We start from the raw sequence: 20285 nt of genomic DNA, 5'->3' as shown, positions 1-20285 counted from the left end.
TGTATTGTGGTATCACCTGGACCAGGACTCCATTGTGCAAGGTGCTGTACAAACACAGAACGAAAAGACAGCTCCTGCCCCAAAGAGCTTCCAATCTAAGAAGATGCATCCGCCACAGGGTTAAATTCTGCTTTTCATGACTCCTCATATAAACCTGCTGTCTCTTTCTACTTCTGTGTCGGTACCTCTATGGCCCAAATCATGTAGAATCACAACCACTAAGGGATTTGGTTTTCACAGTACTCTGTGAAGTAGGGAAAGCTGGTGGGGTGGGGTGAGGGGGCAGTGAAAACGGAAATGGGCCCAGTGCGGCAAATTTGGGGGTCAAGGCACATGATGGGGACTCGAGAGATCTGGATTCAGTTCTGGTCTCTATCCCAGATGTTCTTTATATGTCATTTAAATATCTCCATGGCTCTATTTCCCACCTGGAAAGGGGTGGTAGCAGCACTTCTGGCCCTCCCAGGTGTGCCGTGAGAATAAATGGAGGGGCGAGAGGGCCACAGATATTACAGTGGAATAGGCAGAGAGGAAGGATTTAATGAAATCACAGGCAGTGGAATTACATACTCAGTGAGAAGCCCAGAAGTGAACCTGAGCAAATCCATATGGGAAAAAACAGCTGAGTCCTATCTCACGCAAGCATCGCTTTGCAACCTGCAGCACTCAAGACATGTCGTGCTCTGGGGGAGCTGCACTTTGGCATCCTGCAGGCGTACATTCACGGTTACTGCCAGCATCTTTGCAAATGAAAGTTGCACCTGTTCTCTGGTGATGTGGCTGCGTGGGAAGAGAGGATGCCAGCCCCTCCCTGGGTTAGAGCCTGCTTCCACTGAAGTCAATGGCAAAGCTTCCATTGACCTCAGCGGTGTAAGATCAGGTCCCATGTGGACAAGAAGGGACAGAGTTGTACGTGGATGGGCAAGCCCTGCGTGGGGGACCAATCCCACCTTGGTCAGTGTCCTCCCAGAGTTCCCAGCTGTGTCAGTGAGGAGAGGGAAGTGTTCTCTAGTAGTTGGAGGACAGGGCTAGTTGCTGGCACTCTTGAGTTCTCTTCCCAGCTCTGTCACACACCTGCTATGGGCAAGTCAGGTCACCTCGCTGTGCCTCAGTTTACTCCCTGGAGAAGCACCCAGCTCCCCTGGCTGTTGTGAGGTTCCATGCATGCCAATCTGCACAGCTGAATTTCCCGGGACGTGGGGTCCCCATGCAACCCTCACAGCTCCTGTCACCCAGCAATGGTCCGGTGTGGTTACATCCTGGAAGGAGTGGATAGTTGCTGCAGTGTTTACGTTCCAGTTCTGGGAAGGAAGGGCCTGATCCTTCCCTTATGCTCTTTTGTTAGCATGGAAATCCCGGGTGTTATTAATGCAAAGCCAATGGAGGCAAATAAGGTTTGCAGTCAAGGCAGCGTCTCTGAGCAGTGACCTTCCTGGAGCGCTTTCCCGTCCCTGCTCTTCACCTTGTTGTACTGTAGGGCTGACTGCCAGCCGTTTGTTTGCCTTGTCTGTAGGACAAGCGGGGAGCCACTGGTGTCAGAGCGTTAGTGCATTACTGGGCTCCAGATGCTGGCGGTTTGCATGGCAACCTGAAGCAGTAGCTCATTTTCCTCAGAGATGAGGCCAGGAATTGCTCAGGGAAATAAGACAGGGTAAATACTCTTGAGTCTGAGTGTGTCTCTCTGGGGAATGATCTGTGGGTGTCCACTTCTGTTAATGCAGCAACACTAAGCCTTGTCTCCACTACAGGGAAGGTAACAGCATAGCTACAGTGCCCTGCCCTGTGAGGGTTTTCTGTCGCTGTAGAAACTCCACCTTCCCAAGCGAGGATGTAGCTAGGTCGGGAGAAGCATTCTTCAGTCAGCCTACCTGTGTCTGGAGCGGGGGCTAGGTCAGTGTAGCTATGGTGCCTGGGGGGGTCAATTATTCACACCGTGGAGTGCTGTAGTTATGTCCGGTGTAGACATGGCCTGTCACTTATCTAAGGGCGGGTCGGCACTAAAAGTGATACCAGAATAGGTGGGTTGGTCAGTGGTGTGAAAAAAACAACACACCAGACTGGCATCACTATGGCAACAGAACCCCAAGTGTAGATGTAACCCACACACCTCCTGGGTGTGCTGTTGTGTCCCATCCAGTGGCGCTGAGACCACTTAGAGAGAGAGATAAAGGAGTCTGCTCCACAGCCTTAGCTAACAGCCAGCTGGATTTTAGCTCATGCGGTACAGGATCATGCACTAAGCTCCAGAGATCCTCAGTTCGATCCTGCCTGCCGACAGCCTGGGGTTGTTGGCAATACGTGGACACAGCTATGCCAACAAAAGCTAACGTGGTTCAGGGAGGTGGTATTCCTAGCCAGGGAGAAAAACCCCTTCCGCTGATTGTAGCCTGTGTCTACACTCTGCGAGCATAGCTTCCGGAGTGTAGACTTAGGCTGAATATCACTAGGGTATGAAACTCCTATTGACATTGTCTTTAAAAATCTCTTGTTCCTCTCACCGCTGGGCGAGCTTGGCCTGAGAAATATAGCTAAGGCCTCGTCTACGCTGGGGGGGTGGGAGGAATTGATCTAAGTTACGCAACTTCATCCACGTGAATGATGTAGCTGAAGTCAATGTACTCAGACCTACTCACTGCAGTGAATCTGCTGCTGCTCAGGGCCAGTTTTAACCCGAATCCCCAGAACTGGGCCCCATGCCTAAGAGGGCCCCGCGCCTTAGGCGTCTTTTTAATGTTTTAATATTTTTTTTTACTTACCTGGCAGTGGGGGTGGGGATGGGGCCCGCTCCAGGTCTTCGGCAGCATTTCGGAGGTGGGAGGGTGGGTGGGTTCAGCTTTGGGTCTTTGGCAGCATTTCAGCGGTGGGGTGGGGGGTCCACTCTGGGTCTTTGGTGGCATTTCGGTGGCGGGGGGTCCTTCGGTTCCGCGGAAGCCCCGGAGCGGACCTCCCACCGCCGAAGTCCCAGACCACTGCCAGGTATTCAAATGGGGCTTGCCCTTCAAAAAGCCGGCCCTGCTCCCGCTCCCCTGTCGACTTCACCTGTGCCTCTTGCTCTGGTGGAGTACGGGAGAGTGTTTAGTGGTCGATTTATCGCATCTAGATGCGATAAATCGACCCCCGCTGGATCGATCGCTGCCGTCTGATTCAGAGGGTAGTATAGACATACCCTAAATGGCAGTACAGCCCTGAGCTGGGTTTTGTTTCTATTATCCTGCAGACCCGATAACATTTTTCAGGATTTAAACCAAGGGCAGCAGCTAATAGTGAAGGTAAACCAAGATAGCAGAGGTGTGCACAAGGCACTTGTGCATACAAGTAACAGACCCCACTAGTTTTTTTTCTTTTTAATAGCATGACAAGCTGTACAAGTATAATCAACGACAAACCCCTCCTAGGGCTGGAGGGCTAGCTCTGGTCTGTGCAGGGCAGGGCTTGAGCTCCTTTCTCACAAGTATCTTTTTCATATCCATTTATCTACTGTTCATATTAGCCCTTGATTCCCAGTGGATTCTCCACTTGCACCAGTTTTATATCTTGTGTAATTCGGGTGACTTCAATGGAGTTACAGGTCTGTTGCATCTTACGCTGGGGTTACATTCCGCAGTCATCACGTAAAGCGAAAATCGTGTATAGTCAAAACTACATTGAGTGTAATGGCGGGTGGAATCACCCACACTACAGGTACAGTATTAAAATTGTTATTTTTCTCTTTTTTTTTTGTTTTTGCCAACCACATAAAGCTGAAATTGTGCATGTTAAATGCGCGAAAGATGCGACAGAGCTGTATTCCTGATTCTCACCACAATGAGGGGAGAATCAGGCCCTTATTACCTATCTATGGGACTTGAATAGCTTCTGTTACCATAGGATCCGAGCTGCTCCCAACAATCTTGGGAGGCAGGGCAGTGTTGTTATCTCCATTTTACAGGGGGAAACTGAGGCACAGAGAGGCTGACTAACTTGCATGAGGTCAGTCAAGAACTCTGTGGCAAAGCAGGGAGTCGAACCCATGTCCCCTAAGTTCCAGACGAGCCTAACCATTGTGCCCTCCTTCTTCTGCTAGGGAATGAACTCTGTTAACTGTGGGGCTCCCACGTGTCAAAGTGAAAGGACGCCACAGCCAAAAAACAGCTCCTGTTTGAAGTGACCCCTTTGAAGTATCCCATGTGGCTTGCAGTGCAGTTCTGTTCAGCCTTTCGTTAACAACCAGCCTTTATGAGGGAATCAATTTTTGCTGGTCCCGTGGGTGGTTGCTCAGCAGAGGCCGGTGGCATCTGAAAGCTGACGGATGTAACTTGACATACAAAGGTTTCCTTGGAGCTGATTTGCAGCAGCAAGCAAATATGATTAAAGTCTCTGATTCCAAACAAGGGAGTCAAAACCCATCCTGTCTGGCCAGACAACCTCCTTTGCTTCCACCAGGTTACGTTGTACAGTGCAGCACCTCGGCTGGGATGGCCAACCTAGGGTTCTGGAGCCACACGTGGCTCTTCGGAAGTTAATATGCGGCTCCTTGTATAGGCACCGACTCCGAGACTGGAGCTACAGGTGCCAACTTTCCAATGTGCCAGGGGTGGGTGCTCACTGCTCAGCCCCTGGCTCTGCCACAGGCCCTGCTCTCACTCCACCCCTTCCTGCCCCCTCCCCTGACCCTGCTGTGCCCTCACTCCTCCTCCCCCCCGCAGAGCCTCCTGCACGATCGGGAGGTGTGGGGAGGGAGGGAGAGGCACTGATTGGTGGGGCTGCCAGTGGGTGATATGCGCTGGGAGTGGGAGTGGAGAGCTGATGGGGGGCTGCTGACATATTGCTGTGGCTCTTTGGCAAGATACATTGGTATATTCTGGCTCCTTCTCTGGCTCAGGTTGGCCACCCCTGACCTAGGCAGTCCAACCTAATTATCTGCCAGAGGTTTTGCATGGTTTTTCTCAGCCAGTTTGCTAAGCATCACGGCCGTTTGCACAGCCGTCAAGTCACTCCCTAGCAGTTTGTCTCCTTCTCTGTCTTGATCATATAACAGAGCAATGATGGTAAGTTTGTGACATCAGAACCATTTCCCCAGCAACAGGCTGTGATGTCATAAGCAATGGATTCACTAATGTTTATAAACCAGCGTGTGGCCGTCATGTGAAATGAGCTGTTGACGTGTGAAGTTCTGTAAGAAATTTGTGGTCACTCACAACTTCACAGTTGTTGCCATGCTGCATTTCGTGATCACAGAGACAGTAGGAAACTGAATCCAGATCGTCCTGCTCCACAGGTCCCTACTATTGGGATTATGGAGAATCTCCATTAGCTGTCAGTGGTATAGGGCCAAAGACACATGGGAATGTTCAGATTTCATCCATTAGGGGGCAGTCATATTCCCTTCCACCCCCACACATATACTGACTACCCAGTTAATTACAGTATTAACATCATTCTGAGTGTTAAGGATGCTCAATCTGTTCAGTTTATTAAAAAAGAATGAGAGGTGCCTTGTTTACAGTATATAAATAACCTAATGGGGAAAAAATATCTAGTGCTCTAATCTAGTGGAGAAAGGCAGAACATGAACCAATGGGTGGAAGCTGGAGCCGGACAAATTCTGATTAGAAATAAGGTTTAAGGTTTGTATTTAACCCCTGGAACAAAGGGAAACCAGGAAATGGTGGAGTCTCCATTTCTGAATCTCTTCACATCAGGACTGCGGAGTGATGCCATTTTGCACCCGCTGAGGATCTGGTCCTTCAACATATATTACTCTTATTTCTGAGTAAGTAAGAAGCAGGATAAAGAGAAGAGACCAATGATGGATTTTCGCTATGAGTGAAATTCACCCCAGTGCAGAGAGCCAGCCCAGGGTGTAGACATCACTTCAATCCCAGTTACTTCCTGTATGGTCGCTGGCACTGAAAGGCAACACAAACAAATGCCACATATGCCAGACACTGCCTTTCACCCTTGTTTCAAAATAGCCACTTTGGATTTCACAGCCACGCACCATTCTGGCAATTGACACAGTGGATCATCTTTCATATTTGGATCTGCTTTAGCAGGTGTGTGTCCAGCTGAAGAAAGTATTCAGGAAGCCATATGGTGAATCTGAGCAGAGTCAAAATGAGTCACATTTCCACAGTGCAAAATTCACTCAGATGCTCCTTGGCTAAGTTTCTAGATCAGTGGGTCACAGCTATTTCAGGCATCTGTGTCATTGTACCAGCGAGTGCTTACATTTAAGGTGATACCTTCTCTGCTGAGGGTCCTGGGAGTTGTTTAAAAAACAAGCTAGAAAAATATTTATTTAAAAAAATAACTGAGCATAAGACCAATTCCCTGATTTCTTTGCCAGCTGTTTTGGTGGTTTTCAGAGACTACATGATTCCTGCTGAATGTCTCCTTCCAGGTGCTACCCTGGATGAACAACTGGACCATCTATAATAACTAGCACTTGCACTTTATGGAGGTCTCCAAGCAAAGTGCAAAGCCTTTTTATCTCTATTTTATAGATGGGGAGACCGAGGCACAGAGCCATTAAGTGGCATGATCAAGAGCATAAACGGAGTCATTGGTAGAGCTCAGAATAAACCCAAGAGTCCTGACTTTTAGGCCCTGACTCATCTACTCTACCACACAGATTCCTCTCTGCCACCTCTTTTCTGAGGGTATGTCCAGACTACCTGCCGGATCTGCAGCTAGTGATCGATTTATCGGGATCGATATATCGTGTCTTGCAAAACTTCCTTGCACTGGCCCTGGCTGGGGTCCTGCCCCAGAGCCACGCACCTTGTGAGCCTAGGATAGCCTGGAGCCATGAGCTTTGGAGGTGGGACTTCCAGAGCTCCCAGCTCCCCATTAGTCCATCAGGGAGCCTGGAATCTCTGGGACCCCAGGCTGCCAAGGAGCCACAAGTCTGGGAGCCAGGGCTTCCAGGCTCTCCATCAGCCTGCATGATGGGCTGCTGAGGAAGTGGGCCAGCTGGTCAGAAACCAGGCAGGTTTCCAAGTAAGCAGGTTTCCTACCCGAGTTCCACTGGAGCCTTTTCAAAATTGAACCATCTTGGTGAAATGTGGCACTTTTGATGAATTCGCAAATTCCAATGGAAAAAAAATGCATCATGGGTATTTTTCTGACCAGCTCGATCCAGGGTGGACAGGGCCTAGAACTCATTCCACACAGGATACACTCCAAAGAGCCATCAGAGAGGAAGGACGTTGAGCCACATTTGTTGGATGTTTGCCCATGACTTAGAGACCCATTACCAATTCAACCAATTATCCTTCCTTCCAGTTTGTGCCCAGGCTGCTTTAAAGCTGGACTGTCATGCTCGGAAGAATTTGTGGTGATCCATGTTTAAACACTAACACTTGGGGGAATAATATCACTTTTCAGCAAGAGATCAGCTCAGCAATGCTGATTTTACCTTTCAAAAACCACTTTAATACGTAATTGGCCCTGGTTCACACAGTGTGCAGCCTCCTTCTAATGTATCCTCTGTCTTCTTTCATCTTCATGGATAGAAGGAGGAGGCATTGGAGCTTTTTTCAGAAAGGATCAAGTCCGGCCTCTTCTTCAAAGGAGCCACAAGAGCTCATGATCCTTTGCGGCATCTTCATGTTCATCAGACGTAAAGTTAACAAAAGAGCCAGCTACCAAATGCGCTTTGCATGCAGCTTTTATTGCAGAGTAGAATTCCATTTAACTTCATTTCTTTCGAACGTCTGGGGAATTTTGCTAATCTGGTTAAGATAACTCTGGTGGTGTCTTAGCAACTGGAAGCTACCAGGCTTTTAGATGGTGCATATTTCCTTTGCACCAATCTGAGTTCAACAGAGTTTTTGAACTCTCATTCCGTGGTGGAGCTTTGGATGACAGCTACTTTCTGTAGGTTTGAAGTTGGGCTGATCCAGTCTAGGCAGACAATGCTCCTAAAAGGGGAAGGGAACTGAGCTTTTAATTTACTGTGACCCTTATTGGATTCCATATTGTGGAACTATGTAAAGCCTGATTCCTTGAAGTGCCAGACAACATTGGCTCCTGTTGGCTTCAGTGGAAGGTGAGGTGGCTCAGCACACTGCAGGATTGCACCCTTGACAAGGAGGAAGTCACCGAGGCGAAGCGATTTGCAAGATTCAAAAAAGGGGTTGGACGTTTATAGCAAGAATATCTAGAGCAGTGGTGGGCAACCTGCGACTTGCAAGCCATATGCAGCCTGTCAGGGTAATCCACCAGCGGGCCACGAGACAAGTTTGTTTACGGCCGCCCGCAACTCCCAGTGGCTGCAGTTCGCCATTCCCAGCCAGTGGGAGCAGGGCCCAGAGGCGATGGCGGGAGATGAGCCTGGGGACTGTAGCCTTGCAGCCAGGACCTGAGACCAGAGAACGCAGCAGGGGCCAGGAGCAATGGATGTGTTTGGGGTAAGCCCAGTGCCAGCACCCGCATCCATCGTCTCAGGGCTGGGGCCAGGGCCAGAGTCCGCAGCCCAGTGGCCAGGGCCTGGGGCCTGCTGCCACCATCTTGTGCCCGCCACCATCTAGTGCCCACCACCAAAACTCAGGGCCAGAGAACGCAGTGGGGGACCGAGGTGATGGGTTGGGGATGGTGACCCCGGGCTGGCACCTGTCGCGGCACGGCTGGGGCTGGATCCCATGGCCCTGCAGCTGGGGCCTCAGGCTGTGCAGCCAAAGCCTGGGGCAATGTGCAGTCTGACCTCACTCGCACCGTACATGCAAGGTCACGCTGCCAGGAAGACTCCATTTTGCTTTACAAAATGGCGTCTTTTGGATTGCACTACCTCAGACACATACAGTGCATGCGAGGCCATGCTGCATGGAGGGCGCCGTTTGGTAGAACAAAATAGCCTCCTCCATGCAGCGTGACCTTGTGCACACTCAGAATCACCGCATTCCATCTACTGATAAAACGACCCCATTTGAGGTCGCGACCCACAGTTTGGGAACAGCTGATCTAGCTGAAGGCCGCGGATTGCCTTGCGTTTCTGCACCTCTGTCCAAGGCGTGAGAGCCTTCGATGAGATGGGTCATGCTGGCAAGGCAAGAGCACTGGAGGGGGGTCACTCTGTGGAATGGAGGGAGGTGCTGCAACAGACATAGGTGCTACATAAGGCCCTCATTCTGAAGTTGAATGCACGTGGGTGGACCTTGGACTTCAGTGGGGCTCTGCAGAGGTTCCGAGGTCCATCTGCATAGATCCAACTGCAGGATCAGGGTCTTGCCTTGTGAACCACACAGAGCTGTTGACAAGAGCTCAGGCAGGGGGTGTGCTCCAGTGGAGTCCAGCAAACACCTCAAAACCAGTATCACATTTTCTTTACAAACACTCCGAAGCTGGCGTGAACTGGTGTGCAGTGGGGCTCTGCTGATTTACGGCAGCTGAGCATCTGGAAATGGACAGCTGACAGATCCTGGCAGTTCCCCTGTGCCATACAATCCTCAATCTCTGTCTCACCCCCACCTGATTTACAGTATCCAGCCAAGATAACGTTGCCCTTTAAAAAAATGAGGAGTATTGATGGCATCTTAGAGACTAACAAATTTATTTGGGCATAAGCTTTTGGGAGCTAGAACCCACTTCATCAGATGTTTGAAGTAAAAATTACTGGAGCAGGTATAATTACATGAAAAGATGGGGGTTGCTTTACCAAGTGTTAGGTCGGACTAAAGAGATAAATCAGTTAACAGCTTCTGTATTTTTTACTGCATACATCTGATTAAATGGGCTTTAGCCCATGAAAGCTTATGCTCAAATAAGTTTGTTAGTCTCAAAGGTGCCACAAGGACTCCTCGCTTTTTTAGCTGATACAGACTAACACAGCTAACACTGAAAGCTATTGCCCTTTAAGAGTTGCATCCCTGTATGCCTCTGTTTCCCCGCCCACCCTCTGCCTTGCTTGTCTGTTTAGATTACATGCTTTCTGGAGGTTGGGAATCACTGGCTCGGCATGTGTTTATCCAGCATCTAACTCAATGGGGCCCCAACCTGGGATGGGACTTTTAACAGTCACTGCAAAACAATAGGGAAGCAGTGTGGCCTAATGGATAGATCACTGGCCTGGGGTTGAGGAGACCTGTCTTCTATTCCCAGCTCTGCCATTGGCCTGCTGCGTGATGTAGGGCAAGTGCCCATGCTTCTTTGTGCCTCAGTTTCCCCTATTTCAAATAGGGATAATGATCCTGTCCTCCTTTGTAAAGCACTTTGAGCTCAATGTCTGAAAACTCTAGGTATTATTAATAAATAACATTAATTCTCATGAGAGGTGAGTCTTAAGGCAGGATTTGAAAGTAGTGGCTTTGCAGATGGTTTCAAGGGAGATTTTCCCACTCATAAGAGAATATATGGAGGCTGGTTACCCTGGCAGAGAAAAGGCTGGGGTTGATGCAGTGATGAGCTGCCAAAAAATTAACAACCGGTTCCCTCCTCCTCACCCCACGAGAGGGTCGTGCCTCCCCCCCGGATCCGTACCCCATCCAACCCCTCCTCTCATTCCTGATGGCCCCCCGGGACCCCTTCCCTATCCAACCACCCCTTCTCTCTGTCCCCGACTGCCCCTGAAAGTGGAACCCCTGCCCCTGACTGGCCCCCACCACCCCATCCAACCTCTGATCCTTCCTGACTGCCCCCTGGGACCCTTGCCCTCATTCAATCTCCCTGTTCCCTGCCCTCTGACCGCCCTGACCCCTATCCACCCACTCCCCTCCCAAACTCCCCTGCCCTCTTCCAGCACCCCCTCCCTGCTCCCTTACCGCGCTGGAGGCTGGGCCGGGGGTGCTGGACCAGGCTGGGGTTGACCCGGAGCCGCTCGGCAGGGACCAGGCCCGGGGGAGCCACTTGGCCGGAGCCAGGCTTGGCAAGGTAAGATGGGGCGGGGGACCGAGGAGGGCTCCAGGGAGGTGCAGCGCGGCCCAGCCCAGTCCTGCTCCAGCCGAGCGCCCCGGGCCTCGCCTGACCCGGGCCTGGTTGAGCAGCCCTGGCCCCGGCTGAGTGGCTCTGGCCCCGGCCCGAGGCCGGAGTCGTCAGCCAGAGCCTCTCGGCTGGGGCCGGAGCCAGAGCTGGGCCTGGGCCGGAGTCGGGGCGCTCGGCCAGAGCAGGACTGGGCTAGGCCGCACCTCCCCTCCTGGCTTCCCTGCCCCAGCTTATCTTGCCAAGCTGCTGCTTGCTTCTGAGCCCGCCCCAGTCCCAGGCTTCCCGCGCTAACATCTGATTCGCGGGAAGCAGGGGAGGGGAAGGAGAAGGAAGGGGCAGAGCCTTCAGGAGAGGAGCCCAGGAAGCAGAGCTGAGCTGGGGCCGGGCGTGGGGCGGCCCTTTTAGAACCGGTTGTCCTGGAACAACCGGTTCTAAAAGGGTTTCTACATTTAGCAACTGGTTCTTGCGAACTGGTGAGAACCGGCTCCAGCTCACCACTGGGGTGATGCTCCCATAGAAAAGAGGTCCCACCCTTGCTCACTCCATGCCCTGTCTCTCCATTGCTCGCTCTCCCCAACCTTCGCTCACTTGCATATTTTCACTGGCCTGGGGCAGGGGTGCCGATGGGGGTGAGGGCTCTGGCTGGGGGTGCAGGCTCTGGGATGGGGCCGGGGATGAGGGGTTTGGGGTTCCAGAGGGGGCTCTGGTTGGGAGTTGGGATGTGGGAGGGAGTGTGGGATATAGGCTCTGGGAGGGAGTTGGGGTGCGGGAAGGGGCTCAGGGCTGGGGGAAGGGGTTGGGCTCTGGGCAGTGCATATCTGAGGCAGCTCACAGAAGCACCAACTTATCCTGTGGGCTCTTAGGCACAGGGGCGGCCAGGGAGGCTCCGAGCACTGCGGTCTCCTGCAGGTGCCACCCCCTCAGCTGCCATTGGCTGCGGTTCCCAGCCAATGGGAGATGCAGAGCTGGCACTCAGGGCAGGGGCAGCACATACAGCCGTCCTGGCTGCCCCTGTGCCTAGGAGCCAGACATGCTCTCCACTTCTGGGAACCGCGGAGAGCCACGGCAGGCAGGGAGCCCGCCTTAACCCCGCTGTGCCACTAATCGGACTTTTAACAGCCCGGTTAGTGGTGCTAACCAGAGCTGCCAGGGTCCCTTTTTGACTGGGCTTTCTGGTCGAAAACCAGACACCTGGCATCCCTATTCTACACTCACTTCATCGTCTGCATGATCCCAAAGCATAGCCCATTTAGGGCATTTCCAGTCACTTCAGTGGGGCAGATCAGGACTTCAGAGCACATCACATGGTCTCAGACAGGCTGGCAGGATACCTGCAGTGAGGCCCCCATCAGCAAATACTGGCTGTATTTTTCTAGTCACTAAGCACAGAGGGAAAGACATGCTCATGACCACACCCACTACCTGAGTATCTAGCAGCAGCCAGACCTTTAATGTGCCCGATACACTGTAAACCACAGTAGTAAAACAGCTGCTGTTCTTATGGCAGAGGTGGCTGCATTTCAGTGGTGGGTTAAGTGATTGCGGTGCTTTTTGACCCTTCTAGGTGTGTGCAGGGCTGTATGAAAGCACAGGCAGTCCATGTCCATACCTGGGATCTCATCATTCTTTTTTCTTTTTCTTTTTTCTTTTTTAAAGATGCATCTAGGACTCATAGGGGCAAAAAGAAGTTTGAAGGGGTGACCTGAGTGTAACTGACACCTGCCTGAGTGTGCAATAGCCTGAAAGAGTTCCTGCAAAAGGAACTATCCCAGTCATCTTCTCTTGGAAACCTGCTGCCACTGCAGGAAGGAGAGGGGCCACAGCAAAGGGCAGTGCTCCTGCACATGGACGGTGCCAGGAGAGGACCCAGGTGCCATGGGCACTGACTCCATGGGTGTTCTGGGGCTCAAGCACCCACAGAAAAGAATAGAGGGTGCTTAGCACCCACCAGCCACAGCTGTTGGGTGGCCACTGGGTTGCCTCTGATCAGCTGTTGAGTAGGCCCCGGGCTGGTCGCTGATCACCTTTTTGGCAGCTGGTGGAAGGCGCCTGGGGAAGGGTGGAGAGGAGCCAGCGGCAGACAGGGGTGGACCTGGGGAGGGGACGGAGCGAGGGAAGGAAGAAGCAGCATGAGGGTAGGGATTTAGGGGAAGGGGTGGAGTGGGGGTGGGGCCTCAGGGCGGAGCTGGAGTGGAGTACTCCCCAGGAAAAATAAAAGTCAACGCTTATGCCATATGCCATGTACCTACAGCCCCGATTTCCTTAACTGAGCCCTGGGAGAAAGTGCATTGTGGGTGAAATTCATCCCATGCAGAGGGCCTCAAAGTAGGGCTTACATGGAACTGAAAAGACCCTAAGGGTATGTGACATTATTGACATGAACTGTGACCTTATGGATCAGTGTTGCAACCAAGGTCCTGTAGTTGGACCAAATCTTGTACATAGGAGGTCAAGTAAGATGTTTATCAAAAGGTTGTAATTTGCAGGTTATAATTATGTCTGTATGTGTGTATCATTTTTGTATTTGAAGTTATGAATATTGGCTAGGTACTTGTATCTCAGTGTGTTTGATTCTTAGTAGCATTAGTGAAGCATTTGGTCAGCTTCTTGAGAAAGGAATTTTCAGATTAAGTTCCCAGTCAAGAAACACTCTACTGACAATGGACCTTGGGAGACTCCAATCTGCATATGAGAAGCCTCCCTGGAGACAGTCAAGGTACATGTTAGCAATAGCTGCTCTACCCGTAAAGAACTGAGTTGTTCACCTTAACCTCCAATGATAGAACAAGAAGCAATGGGCTTAAACTGCAGCAAGGGAGATTTAGGTTGGACATTAGGAAAAAGTTCCTAACTGTCAGGGTAGTTAAACACTGGAATAGATTGCCTAGGGAAGTTGTGGAATCTCCATCTCTGGAGATATTTAAGAGTAGGTTAGATAAATGTCTATTAGGGATGGTCTAGACAGTATTTGGTCCTGCCATGAGGGCAGGGGACTGGACTCGATGACCTCTCGAGGTCCCTTCCAGTCCTAGAGTCTATGAGTCTATGCATGGACATGTGACTGGCCCATGTGACTCCAAACTCCACCTGACTGCTGTGATTTTCCACAGTAAGAACAAAGGAGTCCTTCCACACAGCAGAGGATAGAAAAGGCCCTGAAAACGTCTCCATTTTGTCTTCAGTCCTTACCTCCGGAGGAACTTTGCTACAAACTGAAGCTCTGAGCAAAGGACTGAATGACTCATCCCAGTTGTGGATGTACTCCAGAGACTTGATTTGAACCTGCAGTTTATTCCATCACTGCTACAAGCCTGAACCAAGAACTTTGCCATTACTGTGTGTAATTAATTCCATTTAACCAATTTTAGCTCTCATCTATATTTCTTTCTTTTTATGAATAAAGCTTTAGATTTTAGATTCTAAAGGATTGGCAACAGCGTGATTTGTGGGTAAGTTCTGATTTGTATATTGACCTGGGTCTCCAGCTTGGTCCTTTGGGATCGAGAGAAACTTTTTTTCTTTTACTAGGGTATTGGTTTTCATAACCATTCATCCCTATAAGGAGTGGTGCTGGTGGTGATACAAGGGAACTGGAGTATCTGAGGGAATTGCTTGTATGACTTCTGGCTAGCCAGTGGGGTAAAACCAAAGTCCTCTCTGTTTGGCTGGTTTGATTGCCTTAGAGGTGGAGAAAACCCACCTGGGGCTGTGACTACCCTGCTCTAAGCAATTTGTCCTGAAACGATACTCTCAGTTGTGTCCCACCAGAGGCAGCATGGTTACGGGGTAGTAATACTTAGCACTGATATAGCACTTCCTAGCTGTCCAAGTGCTCTGCAAAGGGGCATAATCATTATGATTTATTTGTATTATCGCAGAAGCTAGGGGCCCCAGTCATAGCTTCCTAGAGTCCACGGCCAGAGGGACCACTGTGATCATCCAGTCTGACCTCCTGTATAACGGTGCCCCGAGGACTTCCCGAGAATAATTCCTACAACAGAACTGTTAGAAAAACACCCAGTCTCAATTTAAAAACAGTCAGTGCTGGAGAATCCACCACAATATGTGGTCAGTTGTTCCAATGGTTACTTACTTTCCCTGTTAAAAATGTATGCCTCGTCTCTAGACTGAATGTGTCTAGCTTCAACTTTGAGCCATTGGATTGGTTTATACAAGGGATCTCAAACTCAAATCACCATGAGGACTAGTACATTGGCCCAAAGGACGCATCACTGACACCTTTTCATATAAAGATACAAACACACACACACTCCGCCCCGGCCCCAACCCTACTTCATCACTTCCATGAGGCCCCGCACCTTCTCTGACCTTCCCACTCCTTCCCTGCCCCAACTCCGCCCCCTCTCTGTCCCTCTTCCAACCCCTTTTCTGCTGAGGGAGGACAGACTGGATGATCTAACAGGTTGCGTTGGGTGGGGGAGCGGGTTTGTGTCTGTGTCAATCTCCTGGTTCTATGGTGCAAGAAAACTTAAGGACAAAATCAATTTGTCTGTTTGGGAACAAAAAATGAGACTCCCAAATCAAGCAGAGACTTTCTGTGACCCCAAAGGTATCTCAGTCAGCACCACCAGAGCTGCTCAGCGAGGGGTTGCTGGAAATGTTATTCTGAACAGAGACCAGAGGAGGAACATTTGCATATGTTTCAAACGTGTGACCTTATCTTTCTCTTGCAGATGAGGAAGTTCCAGAGAAGAAACCAAACTGGATGGAACAACTGTCAGTGAGCTGGGTGAGATGAGCTGCGGGGGAGTGGGGAGAAGTAAATCTGGAGGAAAGAAAACAAAGTGGGTGAAATCCACCCCTGTGCAGAGGATCTGCATCTGTGCACCGCATTGTCCCCCACGCAAGTCCTCAAAATAGGGTGGAAATGATGCATTTAATGATGCAATGGGTCCTTTGCATTTATCCCAGGGAGTGAACATCTGGCAAGGATGTATGTGCACCCTGTCATTTACAGAGCTCAAAGCACTTTCTGAAGTTGGCTCTCTTATAATCCCATTTTTCAGATAGGAGTAATGGGGCCCACGTAGTTGAAGCGATTTATCCAGTGTCACACAGTGCATGAACACCAGAAAGACTGAGTGGGCAACAGATGAAACAGCTCTTTGTTGTTCTCAAGACCGTTTTCTCTGTAATGACTTTGTCAGAAGTAAATTGGCCATGCTTAGCAACGTTCTTTTTAGCTATATCATTTCAATTAACAATAGTCATGTTTAATTTAAGCATTTACAAATGATACTGGTTTAAATTGTCACAGCCGTGGAAAAGTACGGGAGAGTGTCGGACAATAATTTAATAACAGCAGATGCTGAGATACAGAAAAGTTAAAGCTTTAAAAATTGTTCAACCAGAAATTGTCAACACCACCTGTCAAAATAGATAACGCAAATACTCTGAAATCAACGAGTCCCGCCTGTTTTTACTATTTGTTCACCAGCTATTTACTCATTTGTAACAAGCCTAATTGAAAAGGCTAAATCACTGGATTTTGGCTCTAATAATTCTCAGTCAGCATTTTTTGTACTTTGCCCGTCTGTAAATGTTGAGTATTATTGATGGAAATATTTTTTAATTGGTTTGTGTGGGTGCGGGGAAATCGACATTTTCCACTAAAATATCTAATCCTTCCAAGTCTCCTTATGTGCAACCCTCTTTCACACGGAGACCTGGGGCCCTTTCAGAGTTCTTCAGACCATTCCAGCAGGTTGTGTCCCCCTAGTGTCATGTCAATTCTTGGCACCAGGGGGCATGACTGACGCCAGGGGGGATTTGATAGCTGCTTTCAACTACCTGAAAGGGGGCTCCAAAGAGGACGGATCTACACCAGGTCTGCACAACATGCAGCCTGCATGGGCTCACTGTGTGGCTCGTGGGCAAGCGGCGGGGTGGGGCGGCTGGGTTCACCCCTGCCTGGGGGCGCCCCACCTCACAGCCCCGCATGCGCTGCGCTCCAACCGCCCTAACGGCCAGAATCGCACGTGTCTCCATCTCCTGCTCGCCCCGCCTGGCATACAGCAGGTGCGTCACTTCTGGGGCCCGCTGAGGCGGGAAGCGCTGGGCACGAGGCAGAGCCGGTAAGTGCCGAGTGAGGGGAGGGGCGCCCAGCCTGGGCTCAAGCTGCAGCTCGGGGCGGGGGGAGGGCTGGGCTGAGCCCCCCCCAACCCTCCTTCGGTTGGGGGCGGGGCGGCTACTGCGCTGGTTGGTCCCAGGGCGACCTCCATAGTGATGGGGGGAGGGCTTGAACTGTCTATGGGCAGCCAGGAAATCCCTGGGGAAGGGGTATGTGTGTGGGTGTGTGTGTGTGTTGCACCTGCCCTGCTCTGACTGCAGCTCACTTCCCTGGTCCAGGGACCTTCCCCCTCCCCGGCCTCTATCACACTGCCCACCTCACCACCACCCCCGGGCTCCCTGCGGCCCCTGTCTTTTTGTGTTGGACAGTCACATCCAATCTCTTCACACCGCCCCCCTTTCCCCTCCCTTTATTTCATGGGGGGATGATGAGCCGAGCAGGGGGGCGGGCAGTGGCGGGGGGGGCTTTATGCTTGGGGGGAGTGAGGAGGCGAGCAGCAAGTCGGTGGCTGGAGGGGGGCATCCATTTTCAGTATTTTAATTTTTTATACTGCTGTTTGCAATAATATGGGGCGGCGTGTTTCGGCAGGGCTGGGCGGTGCTTGCGGGGGGTGTTTCAGCGGGGTCAAGGGGTTTCAGCCCTCAGCTGTTTTCTTTGGAGTAATATGGCCCTCGCCACTTTACGAGTTGTGCAGGCCTGATCTAGACTGTTCTCAGTGGTGGCAGATGACAGAACAAGGAGCAATGGTCTCAAGTTGCAGTGGGGGAGGTTTAGGTTGGATATTGGGAAAAACTTCTTCACTAGGAGGGTGGTGAAGCACTGGACTGGGTTACCTAGGGAGATGGTGGTCTCCTTCCTTTGAGGTTTTTAAGGTCAGGCTTGACAAAGCCCTGGCTGGGATGATTCAGTTGAGGATTGGTCCTGCTTTGAGCAGGGGGTTGGACTAGATGACCTCCTGAGATCCCTTCCAACCTTGATATTCTATGATTCCTCTATCCAGCTGTCCACTTTATATGGTTTTCAAATCTTTGTCTGTGCGGCCTCTTGAATCCAGTCGAATCAGGTCTTTGAAATTTCCACCCCCACGGGTGGAATGTCCGCAGACTGATTTTCCTGTCTCCAGATTTGCATTTGTTACCCCCCAGAGATGCAAGTTCCTGGTAGTTCTATGCCTTAGGTGACTTCCTCTCAGTCATGCCACTACTTATCCTGCTTCAAGAAAGAAGTTAATCCCTCACTCCCAGCAGATAACACTACAAAGTGAGGGGGGAAATTAAGTTACACATATTCTTTCATAAAAATAAGTCAGAAGTTTCCCAGATCTTAACGTCAGGGCGTTACTACCAATGTACTGATTAGAGTCCAGTTCGGATAATTACTCTGCCTCCCTAAATCCCCCAGTTTGAAACAGCTGTTCTTCACTTCCTGTCCGAAACTATTGTCTAGTGCTGTTGTGACTTAAGTCACTTCTGTGATGTCCTGTCCCTTTAAATGTTTGGGCACTCATTCCCCTCTCCCCAGTGCAGAGCCTCCTTTTTGTGTTAGTTTCTACTATGCCACCGGAAGAATAACGTCTCCACAGCAAACAGCTGTGTTTCGTACAGCTCCCTCTGTGTCTGTCTGTCTCCTTCCCTGCTAGGCCCTCATATAATAACCTCCTTCTCTCTGACCTTCCTTTCCTGGGAGGGTTGCTGAGGACATTGCAATGTGACAGCTCGGCTGCACGGTGGAGTTTGCAGATTTCTTAGACTGCGGTGTGTCCTGTCATATAACGCACAGACATTGCATTTGCAACTCGAGAGCCTGGCCCAAACCCCGGTGGAATCAATAGGCGTTTTTTCTCCTGACTTCAATGAGCTTTGCCTCAGGTCCATGCTGAGCAACAAAGCAGATAAGTGAGGCACACGCGTGCTCTGTGCTGCGTAAGAGAAGCCAGATGCAGAGAAAAGACAACAATACCTTTGGACAGTGGTACAACTCGCTGCAAAAAGTGACCTGCAGAGGTGATCTCTCAAGGCCAGATCCTGAACCCACTGACCTCCCGGATAAAACTCCCATAGCCTTTGAAAGGAGCAGCCTGATTGCGTGGGAGACTGTGTCATTATACAGGGGGCATAATTGCCATCTGAGTGAGTGCCTGGCACTGGCCGGAGCGATGACTGTCTGTAAGAGTCAGACCTACCTGAATAACAGGTAAAACCTGCCAAGATGCCATGGGCCCAGGATCTTTGGGCTACAGCTTGGCAAAGAGCTGAGAGGTGAAGAGAATTGACAGGGGCTTGCACATTGAGAAGGAAATATACTTTAAGAGATAGTGACAGAGAACGCATCCTCAAAGCGGACCCGCTTTCCCAGCATACAAACCCTCACCACTCTCTCCGCTGCTACATTCTCCAGTGATTACTCATGTCTTTCTGTTGATTTTTCTTTCCACCAGCCCTATAAAGAGGCAGTCTGGTCTCAAGCGAGTGAGGGCATAGCAGGCAGAGTTCTAATATCCATTCTGATTGGATGCGTGGCCTTGTGCTTATTTAATCACTCTGTGCCTCAGTTTCCATTTCTGTAACATGATGGTACACGTATTAGGCAGCTCATTCACAGGGGTGCTCTGGGAGATGAAATAGTTTGTTACAGATTTTTGAACAGGTGATAGTTGGAAACATGTTTTTAGTTGATTATTAATATGAATTTATTGCAGTAGTGCCTAGAGGATTCAGTCTGGGGTGAGAGCCCCATTGTGCCAGGCACTGTACACTTACAACACTCAGACAGTCCTGTGAGGGGTTGGATCACAGAAACCCACTGTGAGCTGCCACCTGATGTGCCAAGACTACCTCTGCTCCTGTTTTCCCTGCCAGCTCAGGACTCCAGTACTCTGTCTTGCTGAGTCAGACACTCCTGTCTGCTCCAACACAGACTCAGGGTCTGAATTACTTGCCCCAAAGCTGCAGATTTACCTGAAAACAGTTCACAAAAGTGTTAACACTCAGATGCCCAACTCCCAATGGGGTCTAAACCCAAATAAATCCTTTTTACCCTGTGTAAAGCTTATGCAGGGTAAACTCATAAGTTGTTTGCCCTCTATAACACTGATAGAGAGATGTGCACAGTTGTTTGCTCCCCCAGGTATTAATACATACTCTGAGTTAATTAATAAGTAAAAAGTGATTTTATTAAATACAGAAAGTAGGATTTAAGTAGTTCCAAGCAGTAACAGACAGAACAAAGTAAGTCACCAAGCAAAATAAAATAAAATGTGCAAATCTATGTCTAATCAAACTGAATACAGATAAGA

Source organism: Gopherus flavomarginatus, chromosome 4, assembly GCF_025201925.1.
Source record: "Gopherus flavomarginatus isolate rGopFla2 chromosome 4, rGopFla2.mat.asm, whole genome shotgun sequence".
Taxonomy (NCBI): domain Eukaryota; kingdom Metazoa; phylum Chordata; order Testudines; family Testudinidae; genus Gopherus; species Gopherus flavomarginatus.
This window is presented reverse-complemented; position numbering follows the sequence as displayed.